This window comes from Watersipora subatra, chromosome 8, assembly GCF_963576615.1.
Source record: "Watersipora subatra chromosome 8, tzWatSuba1.1, whole genome shotgun sequence".
In the NCBI taxonomy this organism is placed as follows: Eukaryota; Metazoa; Bryozoa; class Gymnolaemata; order Cheilostomatida; family Watersiporidae; genus Watersipora; species Watersipora subatra.
In genome coordinates, this window is record NC_088715.1 from 21,820,509 (window position 1) to 21,842,093 (window position 21,585).

Below are 21,585 nucleotides of genomic sequence, written 5' to 3' on the forward strand. Positions count from 1 at the left end.
ATTTTCCTTGGCAATATTAAAAATAAGATTTTTAGTAATATTTGGCGTTAAGGAAATCATTCGTTTTATAGAACTAACAAGTATATAAAAGGGTGTCTGTTACATTTGTATTTCATAAAATATGCCGATATAAATTATCACTGGATAGCAAAAAGTAAGTCCTAGCCTGTGCGCACTGGCTCTGAGTAACAAGATCTAATGAACAACAATGACTATTAGACAATGGCTGTTCTCTATATCTGCTATGTTTTCTCTATATGCTCCACTCTAGAGTTTTACAAATTTCTCACATACATTGGTAGCATCTTATTGATATATATTATTATTGACACCATGAAGACTTCTGTGTGTGAACCGAGTACAGTTAGATCTCAACACACTAGCATACCATGTTCTGAGACTGACTTTGTATGTCAGCTCTCTGGTATCTCAACTCAATTTGTACCATAGCAAATATTAAAATGTTATGGTACAGAGGTTGTGGGTTCAGAGGTTGTGGGTTCAAATCTCTGACGAGTCACTCTTTTCCCAATATCCAACTACAGCTTTGGACAGACATGGTTTTTATTATAGTAATAAAGGTTATAGACAATATTCAGAGCAATAGGAATTGCTCTCACACGACTATTCATCATTGAAGTTTCCATAATAAGTTAATAAAATATTCATTTTTCATGATTTTCACTCGGTTGAAGAGTGCTAAGAGTGTTATTAGTTACTCACCCTGCAGCAAAAAAATTAAAATTGAATTCAGCTTTGAATACATAAAATACATGTTCATTAGCACATATGAATTTTACGTAAAAACTATTATTTTGTGAGAAACCATAGTTATATGAAAAAATTGAAAAGTTTTACAAAAAACCTTTAAACTGCTTTGACTAACATTTTCTTGTTATTTATGTTAAACTAGAAGCAATAGGCCAATTTTTGTTCCATTTTAATGTATTTCAACATTAAAAATCTAGAAGGTAAATCAATGTCGTCGTTTATCACCAAAAGAAAGGTAAAAAATTGAAAGCATGACTTGCTTCTTTGTGTCTAATGCAGACACTACCATGCGCTTTTATGAACCTAGTTTGGTAACATTGATTAGACAACTCCAAGAAGATATACAAATATTGTAGTACAAATCATCTCTTGCTTTTGTTTTAGTCAAACATTACAAAACTGCTTGTAATACTCCATAGACTATAACTCATGAGTAAAAACAACTCCTTAGAAATGTACTCATAAAATTATTTCTTTTAAGATTTTAATAAAACACGTGTACCAAATATAGCTTTGAAAGTTGCCGCAAGAATCTGGAAAAAAACCTAATTGGCCAACCACAATCTAAATTATAAAGTCCAAAAACTGGAAATAATCTTCATTTTAATAAATTTAAAATAAACCTAAAACTAGAAAAAAAGTTAAAATTTTTTGAAATTCCAACCAAACCTTTTGTATTCAAAAAGCGAAGATATCCTTGTAAACTAGGTTAAAAAGTACATAAACCCTTTAGATATTGTAAAAAACTCACACATCCAACGTCTCTCTGTGTAGTCTTGTCACTTTCAGCATGGCTAGTCACCCTCTGCTTGTCCAGCCACTGTCTCCTTGACTAGCCATCTTGTTCATGTCCAGCCACTTGTTCAACCAGTTTCACCTCTTCCTGACATACCTAACCACCTTCTTCCAAACTATTTGCAGAATTTAACACTAAATTAGACAATCTATTTCAATAGGTAGACATACCCTTACCATCAAGCCAAAGGATTAAATGTTGAGTATTTAATTAGCAGCCATTAGGCCAGGCTATTCAATGGAATGTGTAGTGAAACTCAAAGGGTAGACAGTTGCAGTCAGGAGACACAAATGCTAGTAGGCAACAAACTGCACCGATAAATCAAAAAGCAACTAAGAGATGACCTTGACCTTACGAAGATCCTGGAATTCTAGCTGGCTCTACCGTAACAAAGGTATATTTATATCGACATGCAGTTCTAAAAATCAAGGTGCTTGTGTTTTTGATGCCATGTCATAAGTGTCACCAACATCAGCAGTCTTCATGTGAGCCGCATGAGCAGCACTGCTGGTGTTTAAATGCATGATATGAAACAGTACGTTATTTTGAGCGTCTAAACACAATTTGGTAGCCAATCTGAGCTTTTATTACAATAGTGTCAAAAATGGCAATCATTAAAATATTCTAAGCAATTTGCACCCTTTTTGACGTGAGCAGTTCTAAAAAACATATATTCATTTCAATTATTCATTGCATCATAAAACATTTGATTATTTGCAAATGATTGGCTGAAAAAGACATCATTTGCTGATATGTAAAGGATTTGCTCATTTTCAAATGATTGACTGAAAAGCACATCATTTGCTGATATGTAAAGGATTTGCTCATTTGCAAATGATTGGCTGAAAAGGACATCATTTGCTAATACGCGATGGATTTGATTGTTTGGACATCATTCATTTTTATTAAAAATTGCTGTTTTCAACCAGCTGGCATTTCATAAGCAATAGAAAATACAATGTAAGTTTATAATTTGGTAAGTTAATTCAAAAGAAGCAATTGGGTCAAAATATTTTCTTCATAAACTATTGAGTATTTATGACGCGCTGTGGATGGTAGGCTCATGTTTTCAACTGTTTTACTGTTTGTAGTTATGCTAGGCTTTCTTACTCATCTCCAACTCCCCGTATCTCACATGATGACCGGCTGACACTCACTCAATGCTCCAGAAATCCATTGCGTAAGTCCTGATGAAAACATGATTACTTACCCTTGTTATACGCAACATCCAGCCATGCCTCTTTACCTCATGTAGTTTTTGGTTTTTCAACATAGGAATGCTATTTTTGGGTCACAACTAGAGAAGACTAACTAATATTATTGGGAAAACATCAATTCATGCGAACTCAATGACTACAAGTAAAACTGCTTCATTTCTTTCTATTGTCATTGACACGACTTGCTTACAATTTAAGAGTGGCTCTCACCATCACAGATATTTTCGTTTTGTGGTTAAGTTCTGCGACTTCAAGATGGTATGCTCTTTAACATTTCAAGCCGTAATGGTTAGCATGATCTTTGACTATATTGTTTATTCTTCCACCTATTGGTTACACAATTGACAAACAAGAGATCAAGGAGGTAAGCCGCTATCATCAGAGTATATTTAAGGGTCAGAGGTGTATGTCTATAACATCAATATTCATAGTAAACTACAGTCAGTTTCATATTATTCCTGCATACTACGGACATTGATAAATTACACTGAAACATATTAATAGAGTAAAGCAGTTCTATGGTAGTTTTATGAAATTACTCATTACGTGTCTACTTATATGAGCAAATAGCAAAGAATCTCACAGAAACACAAAACATAACAACTTTTTGTTAGAATAAAATATTCTGAAATCACAAATTTCCTGTAACTATTTAAATACCTGATGGTATATGATGGAGTGATTTGTAAGTGTCCAAACTAACCATAACTAACCTCAGATAGGAAATGAGGCTATAGATGAATATGAAGACTATGAGTCAATGAGTTGACCCTACAGTAATACATCGATGAAATCTCATTTAATCAACTGTAATTTGACCTGCCGTTGGAAAGACAATCTGCCGTCACATCTGCACTGTCAGTTTTTCTCTGAGTACTGAGCGATAAGGGTTTGATTTTATGTCAGCCATGGGTATGTGACACTGAAAAAAGAAATGGTTCTAAGAATATAAATTGACAATGGATAGATAACCATTGGACTTTAAAACATTAGACATACGTTCGAAATGGACAAGGTGAGTGCAAAAAAATTCTAATAGTTGGCCGATCAAGTTTTAACTTACAGAGCCAAGAAAACAATCAACCAATGAAGACCTCTATGACGGAATATCTAAAGCTAAAAAAGTGACTAAATGTCAATTCTAAAGTGATATAAATAAGTCTATGGCTGATAACCGAATGCTACAAGCCTACATATAGATATTGGACTAAGAACCTTAACCTTCTGAACCCTGGCAGTTCTTGGCAATGCCCGTCAGTAACCCCGGGCAATTTGTCCAACGATCTGAAGATTCTAAACTTTTATTAAATATATCTGACTGCTCATAATGCCATGATATTTGGTAAACACTAGCAAAAAAGTCGAGTAACTCACGGGAAATGTCATCACACAGCAAAAAATAGTATTTCTTGATTCCCGAGCTGAAGCCATAAAAATTTGTACGATTTTAAAAACTCGTAAAAAATAATTATAGTAGCATCATATCCGTTGTGCACACATTCATCTTCAGTTCATGGCTCAAAATAAACTGGATAATTATAGTTAGTAGCATAAAATTCTTCTGTATAGCAATCATCTATGACCTACCATAAAACAAGACATCGGTTTTTTCATGATATTGTTCCTATAAAATTTGTTATTAGAATGAAGGAAGTAGATAAAGATATTTGAAAAATGTTACAAATAGAAGAGAAATATTTGGTTTAAGGCCCTGCGCAAGAAGTAATTTGATTGGTTTACTCTGTTACTTAGAAACAACCTTGGTGAATACAGCAATGTTAATGACGGTATTCCAGCTGCTAAGGTTTCTGACACACTCTACGCGACGCCAGAACAACAGCTGTTAGGATTGAGAGGGTTAAGCCAAAACAATTAGCTAAAATGAATAGCTCTATGATTGAAATACTCAAACTAAAAGGCTATAAATAAGTCTATGATTAAATACTAGTGTTGGGCCGGTGACGAGTTATCCGCTCTTACCGACACCGAGGGATTATCGGTATCCGGGAAAACCAATCATTTCGGTGACAGTTATTTATTCGCGGCCAGTTTAATACGATCGGTATTTATCCGTAAAAGCCTATCGGTAATTGGTTATGCGGATAGATTTTTGTATTGGACAGGCTACAGCATTACTAGCAACGTGTGTCGCGGGAGAATCTCACGCATAATGAGCTGTTTATGAAAGAGCTCATTTGACGTCTCGCGCACAATCGCCATGTAACGGAATAAGATTACAATTGTGCGTCAATTGATGTTATGGTTAATTGCTAATCAAAAAGAGTCTCTCAGCGCACATTGGCAATCAAAACTTTTTTTCTCAGACATTCTGAAAACACAACACAAGCGAATTATATTATAACTCTTTCTTCAACGAACATTTTCACGTTTACCTAAATGTATCTGGTATAATATTACATCTTACATTAATAAAATGTAAAATGTAATATACGTTTTATATTTTATCAAAAAGAAAACGTATATTACGTGTGATATTTGATACGTTTGATATATTTATATGTTTTATATTTCATTTATCCCCACCTGCGTTATATAAAAATGGGCAGTAGGTAAGCTGAAGCTAAACACACACTGAAAAACATGTATCGAACTGCTATACCAACAATATCAAACTATCTTAGTTGGCAAAAGGATACCGAAGATGGTGAATACAGAGAATACCGACATTTCGGTGACAGTTATTTATTCGCGGCCAGTTTAATACGATCGGTATTTATCCGTAAAAGCCTATCGGTAATTGGTTATGCGGATAGATTTTTGTATTGGACAGGCTACAGCATTACTAGCAACGTGTTGCGCGGGAGAATCTCACGCATAATGAGCTGTTTATGAAAGAGCTCATTTGACGTCTCGCCCACAATCGCCATGTAACGGAATAAGATTACAATTGTGCGTCAATTGATGTTATGGTTAATTGCTAATCAAAAAGAGTCTCTCAGCGCACATTGGCAATCAAAACTTTTTTTCTCAGACATTCTGAAAACACAACACAAGCGAATTATATTATAACTCTTTCTTCAACGAACATTTTCACGTTTACCTAAATGTATCTGGTATAATATTACATCTTACATTAATAAAATGTAAAATGTAATATACGTTTTATATTTTATCAAAAAGAAAACGTATATTACGTGTGATATTTGATACGTTTGATATATTTATATGTTTTATATTTCATTTATCCCCACCTGCGTTATATAAAAATGGGCAGTAGGTAAGCTGAAGCTAAACACACACTGAAAAACATGTATCGAACTGCTATACCAACAATATCAAACTATCTTAGTTGGCAAAAGGATACTGAAGATGGTGAATACAGAGAATACCGACACCGGGAAAACCGACAAAAAAGTGCAGGGATATCCTATCTGACTCTAAATTATATACCGGCCCAACGCTATTAAATACCTTCCAGCTAAATGACGATGATCAGAACCCTCAAGATAACAGGCTATAACTATGTATATTACTGAAATTTTAAAGCTGAAACATATACAAGAGTGCACCATAAATAGGCACATACTATACACGGGCACATACCATGCACAAGCGGATATCATTCACGGACGGAAACCATTCATGGGCGCATACCATATAACAGGCTTTGACACAGGCGCGTACGTTGCACGGGTACATACCATACAATAGCGGATACCATTCACGGGCAAATATCATATATACAGACGTGTACCACACGCGGGTGCTAACTATACAATGGCTCATACACAGTTTCATGTCATATACAGGTGTGTACCATGCATGGGTATATACCGTACACGGGTACATACCATCCACAGGTACATCCACAGGAAACCATGCACGGGTTCCTACACAGGCGCATACATTTCACAGGTACATATCATATACAGGTAAACACCATAGACAAGTTCATACCAAACACATGTACAAGCGCAAACCATACAAAAATGCATACCATACACGTATGCATACCATATAGGAGTGCAAAGCATGCACGGGTGCATACCAAACGTTGGTACATACTATATACAGGTACATACCATGCAGACATGTAGGCCTACCACACTCAAATATACTACATCCATATATTACATGCAATGGATTCACCGTACTAAACTATTGCCACCCTGCACGAAAAAGACCGGAGTTCAACTTGAATGAATTTCGTATATTAAACACACACGTGAAGCTATATTTTAAATATTTAGCAGATGTGCTTTAATTATGTCATCTAACTTTTCTAGTATAATTAGCCTCGGTTTGCCTCGCGTAGCCTCCAACTTTTAGCCAACCCTTTATAAGCGTTTTTCAAATGAATTCGAGAAGAAATACCAAACGATGGTGTTTACGAAAGCGGCTTCTCGGATACTTGGCCATAGAGTGGCTATATAGTGGCCAACGAGAACCAGCTCTTACGTTCGTATCTCCAAGAATACTCGTATCTCAAGGAAGAAACTTGAAAGAAAGTTAACTTGTATATCAAGTTTCTTGCATATCAGAGTTGTCATATCATAACTCATATGTAGAGTTATGACTGTGACTACAGTACTTTTCTGACTATAAACCGCACCCCTATATAAGGCGCATCTGCTTTATTTTTCAAAAAACGATAATAAAACAATACATAGGCCGCATCTTTGTATAGGCCGCAGAACTCAGGACGGTGCTTTTTAACACGACAGCAACTTTCTGGTTTAAAACAGAACAGTGCCTAAAGGCACTGTTTTGTATTAACCGACGCTTTTTAACCTAGTGCCTAACGGACCAGTACTGTTAGGCATTGTTTTGTATTTTCTTTCACCGCTAGAGGTACACTAACTGGATATTCTGGTTAATGGGCCCTTGTGATGAAAGAAGAAGCCACAGAATAGCTTAATAAGCCGCATGGCTCAAATCATCAGAAAAAAGTAGCGGCTAATACTCTGAAAAGTACGGTAATGTAGAGGAGTATAGACGTTGTATACACATATAGTACAGTGTACACACTGTCATAAAAATATTTTTTAAACACGGGTATAAAATCAAAGTTAAGAAAACTCTTTTTGTTTCCCACATCAAAAAGAAGAACCTTGATAAAAGAAACTTAAAAGTATGCCCACATGTAACGATTTTTTCTTTGGTTCTGACCAAAATCACGAAATAAACGAAAATCATAGAATTATTCGGCTGAAATTCACAGAATGTGCATGCACACAGAAATCGTTGACGAAATGCTTCAAATAGGCTAGGCAGATTATTAGCGATAAAGATTTTAGCAACTTTTGCAATTTATATAGTCCGGGCACATAACGCGACACGCAAGAAAAATACTAATGCAACTTGCCATAGTAAATACATTAAACTGACTTGATTGCACTAAATATGGCAAGTCTTGCTACAATAGGAATTGTGTGCTGCTAAATAAAAATTGTCATTGTTAAAAAAAGTCGATTTTCAGCCGTAGTGTCTGAAGGATAAAAACCAACAATAGCGCAATTTAAGCAATTGCATCGTATGTTTTATGCTGAATTACAACGGTACTTCAATTTTGAGTCGTAATACGTTTTTTGGACTGTAGCAATTGCGAAAGCGGTGAAATTCATACTTGCTAATAATTTGTTTAGACAATTAAAAGCGTTTCGTCGACTATTTTGGTGTGCATGCTAGTGTTGGGACGGTATATAATTTAGTGCCGGATAAGATATCCTTGCAATTTTTTATTGGTTTTCCCGGTGTTGGTATCCTTGGTATTTACTGTCTTTGGTATCCTTTGCCAACTAATAAAATTCGGTATTGTCGGTATTGCAGTTCGGTATATGATTTTCAGTGTGTGTTTAACTTCAGCTTACCTACTGCCCATTTTTATATAACACAGGTTGGGGTATAAGTCAAATATAAAACGTATAAATATATCAAACGTATCAAATATCAAACTGAGGGTTTTATCAAATATAAAACATATATTACGTTTTACATTTATCAATGTAAGACGTAATATAATACAAGATACATTTAGGTAAGCGTGGAAATGTTTGTTGCAGAAAGAACTATAATATAATTAGCAGTTGTTGTGTTTTCAGAATGTCTGAGAAAAAAAGTTGTGATTGCCAATGTGCGCCGAGAGACTCTTTTTGATTAGCAATTAACCATAACATCAATTGACGCACAATTGTAATCTCATTCCAACACATGGCGATTGTGCGCGAGACGTCAAATGAGCTCTTTCATAAGCAGCTCATTATGCGGGAGATTCTCCCGCGCATCGCGTCACTGGTAATGCTGTAGCCTGCTAATTACAAAAATCTATCCGGATAACTATTTACCGATAGGCTTTTACGGATATATACCGATCATATCAAACTGGCCGTGGACCGCTAGCTGTCACTGAAAATGATTGTTTTCCCGGATACCGATAATCCCTCGGTGTCGGTAAGAGCAGATAACTCCTTTCCGGCCCAACACTGGTGCATGCACAGCTCAGAAAATTCTGTGAATTTCGGCCCATTAATTCTGTGTTTTTCGTACATTTCGTGATTTTGGTCAGAACCAAGGAAAGAATTGTTAGTGTGACCATACTTTCACTCATCCTAGACCGCTTATAGAAGGCTGACAGTACTTGGACTAGTGCCAAATTCAGTAGCCTTGAGTAGCACCACAAAAAAGCCTATGAGGCTTTTTGTGGTGCGATGGAGAAGTATAAGCCTCAAACTGCTAACATTAGATTTCAACTCACTTCAGTCTATGTAAGGATGATCCATAGAGTAGTAGAAATCTAGGTGAATACAACCAGATGTAGAGCAGAGGCGAGATATTCCTATCACTGCCCTCATTTACCTAAAACTATGAACATAAGAAAACACTGCACTACCTTATCATTGAGCAAAACAAGAATAATTCGCAAACTAACATTGTTGAAATTTCACGAATACGTAAGGAATTTGACTATACACATGATCAGCTATGCAAGTCAGTTTGATTTTAGAAAACCCGCAGTATACCATACACATGCGCATATCATCTACAGGAGCGTATCATATACAGGTGCATACTATACATGGGTGCATACTAGTGCTGGGCACGGTTAATATAACTCGTTGCACTCGCGGGTTTATCTCCTCTCGAGTCTTGGGTGATAGAGATTTGGAGCATTTCAATCTTGCCGGTCGGGTTTTGGTACACGGATCTCTCGAGTAGAGTGGACAAAAACTCGGTCTATTGTGCCTGCACTCTAAACACTGTTTAATAACCCGCCTATTAACCCTTTGAACACCGGCTCTTTTTGTCAATGCGTGTTAGTAACCCTGGGAAATCTGTCCAGCGATTCGAAGTTTTCAAACTTTTATTATATATATATATATATATATATCTGAAAATGCTGATAATACAATGACATTTGGTGAAACACTAGTAAAAAAAAGTTGGGCAACCCAGAGCAAATGTCATCGAACAGAAAAAAACAGTACCTTACCATTATTCGAGCTGAAACTAAAAGTTTGTACAATTTAAAAAACTCTTAAAAACATTTACAATTGCATCATATCCCTTGATCACATGTTCATCATTATTTTAAGACTCAAAATATACTGGAAAAATGTAAGTAGTATTAAAGTTCTTTATTTGCATCACAATCATTCACGTCCTACCAACGAACCAGTTGTGTCCATTTTCTTGCGATATCATTCAAATAAAATTTTTTATTAAAACCAAAAAGCCAAAGAGAGAAATTTGAAAACTGTTACAAATGGAAGTGACATATCTGGTCTAACATCTTGTGCAAAAATCAATTTGGTTAGTTTACGCTGTTACTTAGAAATGGCTTTTGTAAACAAAGCCATGTGAATGCCGGAATACGGCCAATAGAAATGCTGACACACCCTACGCCATGCCTGAAGACAGAGTTGGGGTTCAAACTTCAAAAGGTTAAAGCAGCGAGCACAAACATCGGTCGTTAGAAAATAGTAAAAATATAAGATTAAAAAATTGAATAAAGTTATAATTGCATTGTAAAATTTAAAATATGTCGGATGTTTGGAAATTTTAGACATAAAACCTGTATCAAAAAACCCGATACCCGAAAAACACGTTGGCCGAGTACTCATGCCGAGCACTACCATCTACACGCTACTCAAAAAACTCGAACGGAAGGTGACAAGTCTAAACTCGTTGGCAAGGAAGTACTCGTTTCCAGCACTAGCGCATACCATATACGGGTAGGCCTACACACCATACATGGATGCGTGTCATATACGTTGGACTCTGGCAAAAGGTCGAGGGTACAACTTGGAGTTGTTTGCCAGCTAGCAATAACTGCAGCCCAACAAGGCCAAGAGAAGACAACCGCCACTTATCAAATGCAGCACATCTCTAACTGCTAAAACAAACACAGGGACTTGTTTAAAGAATAGAGAAAGCATAATATTATTATGCTTTATTAGTTATCTTGAGGTGTTGACTGATGTTCTAAAAAAAGAATCAAGGAGATTGACCCACTAGAAGCTGAGATATAGCCAGCCAAACACAGGTCTACCTAATAAAGAATCAGAGGAAAACCCTTCGAAAATCCCGAAAACTGTGACGTATAAAATCGACTTAATGGTCATGTGTCGGAGTTGCGCACCCTTACCGCCGTTATTTATAATGATTGTTTTGGCTACGAGATGTGAAACGCTTCTCGCGATACTAAATAATTTACAGACTAGCTCTGGTTTCTCAGAAAAATCAACCACACATTGTGTGGTAAAGGCTTTTGCCCACAACCCCTCGCCGTGATTTTTAAAAACAGAAGAGCAGATTTTGACTATTGTGCTTCAAATTTTAACTCAATCTCCACGGATATGCTCCGAAGATCATCTGTTCAACGAACGGCACGTGTATAGTCTATATGCGATATCCGCGAGTTGCAGTTTGTTTAGAATAAGAAATAGGAATGGGACTTTTTGTTCCTTCATCATTTTTCTACTGTGTATCTACTGCAGCATTCAGTTGATTTTCATGATTATCGTCACGATTAACAGACTGTAAGTTCACTACAGCCATAATCTTAAAAAACTAACTTGACCGTGCTGCTCTTGCTATAAGAAAAGAAAACGATAACTTTTGATTTGATTTTTCTATTGATCTATTATCTTATCTATGATTATTTTTTATGATTTATATAATAATCATAATGCATATTATACAAAATAATAATATAACTGTGTATAGAATAAATGATGTAACTAATATAATTTGTAGAAAATTCCTAATGATAACCGAGATTGATGATTGATTTAATTGATTCCATTTATTAGCTATAGTTAAAAAAATCTGAACAACGCTAAAGATGAGTCTGAATAGGGAAGCTAAGTAGAAGAACAACAAAACTGAGCTGAACTAGCAAGATAGCGAAATGTTGCGAAATAATAGATGCGAGTAATTATTTTATGCTAAAACTAATCTACACGTCTGAGGGACTGGTTCGGAATTCTAGGAGCGATGATTGTTAGGCCTAATTTGATTGTTCTATACTTCCAGGTATTAAACCAATTAAAACGCCGTGATTGTTATAGGAGAGCGCATTAGTTGGCTTAATTGACCAATGGCACACAAGTCGATTTCATACGTCATATATTGATGATTACCAAAACATTTATGTTTTTTGGTAGACCTGTGTTTGGCTGGCTATATCTCAGCTTCTGGTTGGTCAATCTCCTTGATTCTTTTTTAGAACATCAGTCAACACCTCAAGATGAATAATAAAGCATAATAATATTATGTTTTCTCTATTCTTTAAATATTCATGTCAAAATAAGTTAATTTCAAATTCTTCCTTGAAAGCTTCTGCAGGAATTTCATAGTCACTTCCTTTTCAAACCTTTAATGAGCCCTTTTCGTTTCTAATACACCATCCTATTCAGTTCCCTTCCGAGACAGATGATATAGCATAAGTTTCCACAACAACGATATTTACGGCAAAATTTTATAAAACTGTAACAATACTAATGCACGGTGATCAGGATATATTCCCTGAAGAAACATTAGAAGGTTTTGGAGCATACGTTCGCTTTATAACAGCTCGCTTTAGTACCTACAGAAAAACATTGATCATGGATGACAGGGTTAACAAAATTTACCAAAATCATGCCATCGGAAATTTAGGATTTCAGTCTATCATTTAGCACAAACAAACAACAAGTAAGTTTTCTTTTCACTCAGAGATCACAGTGCAATATCGCTGTTATATTTTTGCTTTACATTGAATATTATACAGTGAAACATGGATAACTCGCCCTCGGATATAGCGAACACATGGTTAACTCGACTGGATTTGCTTGGTCCGTTCCCACGCAAAGATAAATGGCTCTATATAACTCGAACTCAACACTGTTAATTCGAACTGTTTTTTGCCCAACGGCTACCGAAATGGTTGATATCGCTTTATAAAATCACTTTATTCCAAGCCATAGAGGTAAACCTCAAATTTTCGTTAATTCATAAGCGTCGTTATTACCTCCATCGACAAAATATTTTTGTCAACGACTTTTCTAAAGGTTTGGTTTTATTTGATTTATACTGCTACAGTGTATACGATGAATAGCACAGGCTAGCCGGGTCACGCGCGCAAGGATTTTCGCCACGCACATAACAAAAACAGCATGTCGTTTTTGTTTTGTAATTGCGTGGCGAAAATCCTTCCGACGTTGATTCCGTGTTGAATCAACGTCGGAATTGTTAAAACGTGAATTCAGTGCACTGTGTTGTTGCTGCTTGCATATATTCTGAACAACTGACTGACTAGCATAACATAAGGCATAACGTAACGTCATGAAGGCAACTCAGACAGTAAGGCCTAACTCATAGGTCAATAAGTACAGGCAAAGGATAAACAGGACAAGGACATAAAAGGACAAATGAAATCACATGTCATTACAAGTTATTATAACAACAGGAATGTTGAATGTTTAAAACATCTTAAAAATTGTGGTAATTAAACGTATACGTTGTCTTAGCTAAAAAAAACTATTCATCGTTTGACCTAAACACAGAATACGTGTGTACATTCAATAAGTATCCATTCAAACAGCGTGAGTGATATACAGTGTACCGTAAAAACTCGTAAAACTTTTAATTGAACTGCCTCGGAGTGTTGCTCTTAACGAATCCCAGGTAAAGTAAGCTAATCTTTGCATAAACTTCAAGAAAAATCGGCAAAATTGATCGTGGGTAAAACGCTCAAAAGAAAAAGATGTCTTTTCTTTTGAGCATTTCAGCAACGATCAAGTTTTGCCAATGTCAATCTAAAAAACGTCCTGGCAATAACATCACCTCAAACAACAAACCAATCTCAAGTGATAGAAAAATCTCTATACTTTTTGATAAAAACGTTTTAAACTTTACATTAGAAGCATTTAATTTGAAACAAGCCATTTGTGCTTTTGATTTATATTATAGTTTGTATATGTACATGTATCTACTAATAAATAAGTAAATACATGGACTTGTGACAGTGCTCTGATAACTTGAACGCTCTGATAATTCGAACACTTTTGCTCGGTCCCTTGAAGTTTGAGTTATCCGAGTTTCACTGTATTTACGTTTATATTGAATGAACAACAATCGCAAATGTCGACTTGAACGTATTTTTGCTAGCAAACTTCTTTAACATTAGGCCCAAGATAATTCTGATAAATATATTTTAATAAGAAAATGGTGTCCACCTTTTAGTCACACTGCAAAAACTATAGCGTTATTTGTTGGCAGCAGGTTTCCTTGAACTTAAAAAACCAGATCACTTGCGCGTGTGGAAAGGCCTTATTATTCTGTCACTTCGTATGCAGACATGCCTTGACATGATAGTCCCACAACCATCATTCTACTATATAGCCTTATGGAAACATATCTACTTGTCAGCACAGCATATCGCTTCAGCGCTGGCTCACCCAGGCGTCTCTACACTATCACTGTATGGAAACTTGGTAAATTACTCATCCTATAGGCTATTATTAGAACGCTGGCACACAACGTTTGGACTAGTGCCAAATTCAGTAGCCTTATGTAGATGAGGCTACTACTGGTCAGATGGGGAGTGTAGGCCTCAAACTGCTAATATATCCATCAGATCTTGACTCACCTCCAGTCCATGTGAAGACTATCCATAAAAGTATTAGCAGAAGTCAATGTGGATACAACCAGATGTGGAGCAAAGGTGAGATATTCCTATCACTGCCCTCATCTACCTACAAACAATGAACATAGGAAATCACTACACTGTCGTATCAATGAGCCATACAAAAGAATAATTTACAAACCAACATTGTTAAAATTTCACAAACGCGGAGTTTCATCAAGGAATTCGACAATAAACAGAATCAGCTATGCAAGTGAGTTTGACTTTAGAAAAACCTACATGGTTTTGGGACTATTGTGTTTTTATGGAAAAATCAGAGGCCTTCCCAAATTAACCACTAATATGTACATGTAATAGTCTACATGTAAAATGCTATGTACAACAGCAAAGAAAGATGGCTGTAGATTACATTTATCTCAACAAACTTTTTCGTTAAAACTTCCTTTTCCAAACGGAATTCTACAAAACGAGCTAAATTCAACCAAGTCAAATGTATTAAATTAAGAAGTAATTAATGTTCTATCAGTTTAGGAGGATCAGACTAGCTATATAGTATTCTACTAACATCAAGGGAATCACAAAGGAAAGTCATGTGAGTTGAGTAAAGGATAAAGTACATTGAAGTAAGATCCACTATAAATCGTTGACTTTGAATCCTGCAGCTAACTCTAGTTATAGACACTAGTGTGAATGTACTAGGAGTGCTTAATACTTACTCCTGCTGCTTTGTCACGATTGGCTAGGAAAGTCCAAGTAAATATTTAAAGGTTGACTTGCAACAAAATTCACATTACAGTTATTTGGTATGAAAAGATTCACCATGTCTTACTCTGTTGTGTTGCAGGTGCAAAATATGTAGAAATGTGATTACAAGCTCTTAATTAAGCTACCATGTAATAAATGTTGAATGGAAATTGCATGTTGCAGATTAACACAGGTAAGTAGTTTACAAAGATGAGAACTTCTATAGCAAAGGTAATAGTAGCACATTTTTGACTCACTGGCAGCAAGTTCCTGAAAAAGGAATGAATAGAGGATAAAGTATGTTTAAAATGGAATAGCTCGCCTTGCATTTTCTCAAACATCATTTTCATGTGCCGTTTCCATCTTTCGTAACCCTTTGGCAGGGGAAACAACAAAAATGTCGTTTATCGGTTGCATGAGAAACGACTTTTATGTCGCTTTCGGTAGATGTTTATAAAGCTGTCGCTTAGTAACACTAAACAAAGGATATGAACACTGGTAAGTTTTAAATATCATCAACAAGATGTTAGTCGATAAATTACAATATGAGACGATTATCTGAGAGGCGTTGCCTTGTGCTAAAATCTAAAGAAATCGCGACTCTTTAGAAAAATATGTAAGTAGGGAAAACCTGTCAACATTGGCTCGACGTTCAAAATTGTAAAATAAAAATTTATTTGATCCTGCGATCGTTAGTGATCTTTCGTCTGATCAGGATAAAGTAATTCAGATGATAGAAGTGATGTGAACTTTTAAAACTTTGGAATATAAAGAGAAAAGTGATCGTTGTGGTAGCTCGTACAGCTACGCTGTCGCGTTTGACTCCACCGAAAGGAATGCTTCCAAGCATTTCACATAGGAACAATTGTACATGGTTGTAACTTTTTTCTAGCAGTACATATGTAAACTAGTGGTGTTTGTACAAAAGATTCCGTTAACAAAAATAAATTTCAGTTTGAGCTATGCATGTTCACAGAATATTGATTTTATTGAATTTTTAAAAATAAGTTACACGATTTTCGAGTGTTTTTGCGGGGCCATAACCCAGCTAAAGGGTGAAAGGGATGAAAACATTCGGCCAAAAGTTGTGAGTAGCAAAATTTTCTTGACTCGCTGGTTTTGGCCAGTTCAATCTTGCATATGTTACAAACTCACAGATTAATTGAGTCATGGAGATCTAGTGATATAAATGGACATTCACAAGTTTTCTATTTAAAATGTATGCTGTGATCACAGTATAGTGGCTGTGATCACCAGAAGGTTCTGGTACCAGCTGAGACGTTGTGTCTGACATAACGTCTTCTCAAGCCAGCCACTGCTATTACAACATTGTTTATTGCTATTGGCTGCTGGCCAACTGAGTCAATTGGCACGCAGCCAAGAGACTGCCTGGCTTCTTTGGAGAGCTGTTTACTGTTTGAGTAGAGTATGGACATTGGCAGTGAATAGAGATTAAATATTAATACTCAGCATCATTGTTTTAATCTAAAAGAAATTACATTTACAAGCTTGACAAACTTAGATATAGATATACAATAACAGAAATAAATAAAAAATGTGATAGATAAAAAATTCACCACCTTTTATTAACCCTTTACTGTGACCAACATCTGCAGTCCCCTGCAGACGAACTGCGAGTGACTAAACCAGCAGTTCAGTTGGTGTGACTAGAAATTTCTAGCTCATTTTTTATTATATTATTTTTATTTTTTCATCAAAACATATATATTATTTAACATTTTAGTGAAGCACTAGCCTGTAGTTGTCTAGGATTTCTTAAATTATCAATCATCAACCCAGCAGGCTTGTAGAATTACAACACAAATAGCTATACAATGGACCCTTGCCATACAGCAGACTCTTGCCATAGAGTAGACCCTTGCCATAGAGTAGACCCTTGTCACAGAGTAGACCCTTGTCATAGAGTAGACCCTTGTCATAGAGTAGACCCTTGCCATAGAGTGGACCCTTGCCATAGAGTAGACCCTTGCCATAGAGTAGACACTTGTCATAGAGTAGACCCTTGCCATAGAGTGGACCCTTGCCATAGAGTAGACCTTTGTCATAGAGTAGACCCTTGCCATAGAGTAGACCCTTGCCATAGAGTAGACCCTTACTATAGAGTAGACCCTTGTCATAGAGTAGACCCTTGCCATAGAGTAGACCCTTGCCATAGAGTAGACCCTTGCCATAGAGTAGACCCTTGCCAGATGACTTTAATCCTTTTCAGATGGGATCATAACTCAAAAAAGTTGCATAGAAGCGCATAGCAACCCATAGAGTTTATCTAATACAAACACCCCCTCGTAAAATTCACCAAAATTTTATAACAAAAATTAATTTGATTTGCAAATTTTGCCGGTTTCACCTTGCGGATTGATGCAAACATGCGCATTATGGAAATAGCAATTGAACTCGCAATACGATACAATTTTGGCAACAGACGGCCACTGATTTCCAGTCGTTGTATACAAACATCTGATACACTAAATACAGTGAAACATGGATAACTCGCCCTCGGATATAGCGAACACATGGTTAACTCGACTGGATTTGCTTGGTCCGTTCCTAAGCAATGATAAATGGCTCTATATAACTCGAATTCAACACTGTTATAACGAACTGTTTTTTGCCCAACGGCTACCGAAACGGTTGCTATCGCTTTAGAAAATCACTTTATTCCAAGCCATAGAGGTAAACCTCAACTTTTCGTAATTCATAAGCGTCGTTATTACCTCCATCGGCAAAATATTTTTGTCAACACTTTTCTAAAGGTTTGGTGAAATTTGATTTATACTTCTATACAATGAATAGCACGGGCTAGCCGGGTCACGGGCGCAAGGATTTTCGCCACTCACATACGTACAAAACAAAAACAGCATGTTGTTTTTGTTTTGTATTTGCGTGGCGAAAATCCTTGAGTGCGTGACCCGGCTAGCCCGTGATGAATAGTTTTCCGACGTGGATTCCGTGTTGAATCAACGTCGGAATGTTGAATGTTTAAAACGTCTTAAAAATTGTTGTAATTAAACGTCTTAGCTAAAAAAACTATTCATCGTTTGACCTAAACACGGAATACGTGTGTACATTCAATAAGTATCCATTCAAAAAACGTTAGTGATATACAATGTACCGTTAAACCTCGTAAAACTTTTAATTGAACTGCCTCGGAGTGTTGCTCTTAACGAATGCCAGGTAAAGTAAGGTAATCTTTGGATAAACTTCAAGAAAAATCGGCAAAATTGATCGTGGGTAAAACGCTCAAAAGAAAAAGATGTCTTTTTTTTTGAGCATTTCAGCAACGATCCAGTTTTGCCAATGTCAATCTAAAAAACGTCCTGGCAATAACATCACCTCAAACAACAAACCACAATCTCAAGTGATAGAAAAATCTCTATACTTTTTGATAATAACGTTTTAAACTTTACATTCGAAGCATTTAATTTGAAACAAGCCATTTGTGCTTTTGATTTATATTATAGTTTGTATATGTTCATGTATCTACTAATAAATAAGTAAATACATGGACTTGTGACAGTGCTCTGATAACTTGAACACTCTGATAATTCGAACACTTTTGCTCGGTCCCTTGAAGTTTGAGTTATCCGAGTTTCACTGTATATCCGTTATTTGATTTATGAAGAGAAATTAGTTAAAATCTCGTCGTCTACTTTATACCACATTTACAATTGCTAATTTAATAGGCAACTTCTTTTATTTACCCGAGTACTCTATATAATATTGTGTTAATTTGTGGATAGTTGGAGATTCCGTTTTTGGTACATTCTGAGGAGCTCCATGCAACAATTTTAAAAATTGTAAAATGACAAACTAAACAAACAATCATAAATAATAAATAGCAACAATAATGCTAACTTTTAGTGACAGACAATGACTAGAGGCATATCAATCTGCAACCTGTATCGTCAATCATAGAATTATAGTTGTATGCAAGTTACACCAAGAGTTTAAAATTTGTGAGTAGCTTGTGCTATCTAAAGCTTTATGTACGCCAGCTCATAATCAATGAAATTTTATTTTTAAAGATTTCGGCTGACAAATGTCTCGCAAAATCTGCAAGCTGCAGTTTGAAATTTTTCAATAAGCTAACGCTTGTTGGATTCCAACAGTTAATGCGAACCGATCGATTCCAGTTCTGTTTTCTCACATAGATCAAGTAGACATGTAATGATAACATCAAAATTAATTGTGTAGTAATCTGAACAAATTTATTAGCAAACAGTTGCAATTTTGCAAATTTGGGTGGAAATATGTCAAAAGCCAGTACACCATATTATCAACATATGTGCACACAGCTTAGGATGTTGCTATTAAGTGGCCCTGCTGGGGATCCACTAATTAAAGCAGATCCAAAGCATGTAGCATAAAAATGGTAACGAAATGTCAACATGTCATATACGCTGTTTCTTTTCACTTCCTAGTGAACCAGGTGAATAGCATTTTTATTATCATTGTCACTGAAGTGATAGACTAACAGAATTAAATTATTTAAATATGGTAAACAGGCAAAACGCCACATCCTGCTGTTTTATCAGTAAAATTAGTACAGATATCTGGTCCCAAAGTTTTGCTACATAGGCTGACTTTTTATTTGATAGACTCTGACATTGAAGATAAGTTCAAAGTTATCCTATAACATCTCTTACTATTTTAAATAAACAAGATAATAATTCTCACTTTGATTGAGCTTGTAAAGAACCAAAAGTGTGCTACACAAACAGAAGCCAAAGACGCAGCGATCAATGCATAAGTGAAAGGAACGCGGCCCACATCCGTATTACATTGGAGCATAACAACGTTTCTAGCCAAACAGGGAAAAAAGAATGTATGACAATTGCATTATATGAAGTTTTTGTTTCATTCATAAAAAAACAATTTATTTACCATTATGTTTTCCAATATATATGTTTTCCTACAACAATCGATAAGAATTTTCTTGAGATGCCGATTCTTGTCAATCATGTTGCTCGTTACCTAGTATAAGTTGCAAGAGTGCCGATATTCTTGCATTTAAATTTGAAACATGTAATTTGTTTAATAATTTGCCAAGCTCTTAGACCATCACTCGTCCTTGGGTAGGATTTTTATTAGCAGCCTGATTCATGCACTAAATACAACATACATCTTACCATCAAATGCAGTGGTTACACCAGAGTCCCTAATATTTTAGATCCCAGTTACTAGCTCACTAACAGCTGTAGCTGGCTATCGTCTTGAAATCAACAAGAACGCTTCAGCCAATCACATCGAGCTTACAAACAGGCAAGAAACAAGCTTACAAACAAGCTTACAAACAGCTAGTGACGCCTTCCTCAGCGTATACAATATGTCTCCTCAGGCGGAGACAATTCATCCCTTGTATTTCACCATATGCGGTCAGTAGATTTTAAGGTCGACATTGCCAGGGCCGTCTCATACACAGCGCTAAGTCTTGCTGTGTCTTGATTGGTTCAAAACATGTGTTACAGTTAGGCAGAGGAATGATGTATTCAAGAGTTGTCTAACCAGAGTCAGAGATGCTTTGACCTAGCTACAACCTGAAAAATGTTGACATATTGACTTACTGATGCAGTCAACTTGAAAATACCATCTTGTTCACTAACTAAAATTGCAGCAGTGAGAAATGACTACAAAATACTCTTCCGTACCATCACAAAAACACAAATGGTTGTTTTTAAGCTACCGCCACTGAAAACTATCACAATTGTCTAACTTTATGTTCAGGCGAGCAGAGGCCATATATACTAAATATTTAATTTTCTGTAATTTGTTATAAATAGTCATATTATTATAAAGTTTATCAAGTAAGCACTTTGTGTTGTTTTACATTTTTTATGGTACATTTGTTTTTAACAATTATTTTCTGATCTTCAGCACTTGCAGGTTCTATCCTGCAGGTAAAATTATATAATGGCAGGTGGTCGATAGTGTGGTAGGTGTGATAGGTG

The 21,585-nt window shown here is 35.9% G+C and overlaps 1 long non-coding RNA gene across 1 annotated transcript; it reads right to left on the reverse strand.

Moving 5' to 3' along the window:
* Positions 1–3,311: 3,311 nt before the first annotated feature.
* On the reverse strand, positions 3,312–20,818 carry LOC137402871 (uncharacterized). Its single transcript, XR_010979495.1, has 4 exons — positions 20,767–20,818; positions 14,876–14,981; positions 9,500–9,606; positions 3,312–3,706 (listed from the first exon to the last, which is right to left on the reverse strand). It is a non-coding gene; the product is annotated as an uncharacterized lncRNA (long non-coding RNA).
* Between the last annotated feature and the right edge of the window lie 767 nt (positions 20,819–21,585).